Source organism: Chaetura pelagica, unplaced genomic scaffold (genome assembly GCF_000747805.2).
Source record: "Chaetura pelagica isolate M959 unplaced genomic scaffold, ChaPel_1.0 scaffold460, whole genome shotgun sequence".
Taxonomy (NCBI): Eukaryota; Metazoa; Chordata; class Aves; order Apodiformes; family Apodidae; genus Chaetura; species Chaetura pelagica.
Window position 1 is genome coordinate 80,784 of NW_009951926.1, and position 513 is coordinate 81,296.

General features: G+C 43.5%; 1 protein-coding gene across 3 annotated transcripts in view; it reads right to left on the reverse strand.

Moving 5' to 3' along the window:
• Positions 1-513, reverse strand: part of LOC104387531 (kinesin-like protein KIF2A) — a 68,312-nt gene that overhangs the window by 67,377 nt on the left and 422 nt on the right. The gene's annotated exons all lie outside the window — the stretch shown is intronic.

The window sequence follows — 513 nt, forward strand, 5'->3', positions numbered from 1 at the left end:
ACAGGGGCAGGAGACTTATAGGATAATTTGAAGCGTCGGATAGGCTGTGAACCCTGGAGTTCCCCAGCCAGTGGGGAAACAGGGGAGGGGACTTTGAGTCAGGAATAGGGATTATAAACCGTTATTCACCTTACTATGGGTGTGCCTACTTGTTTAGGTCACCCATTCTTGCAAGAGTGTAAATAAACTGCTTTGCTGAAGGATCTGTTTGGGCCTGTTCATTGGTGTGACAAACGTTTCTCACATTCCTAACCCTCATAATTCTACCCTCAGCTCCTATGTGATCTGCTGTTACCTCTGATATCGATCTGGGACATTTCAGAACTGCTCACAGCTAAAGAGTGCTGTGGGAGTTGCTGGGGGTGGGGGAAGGTGACAGGGGTTTGCACATTCCTGCACACATTTGTATATAATTGTACATATTTTATTTTATCATTAATATTTAATTAAAGCTGTCTAGTTTAGTTTTCAATCCAGTAAAGTCTCTCTCTCATTCTCTCTCTCCTTTCCCTA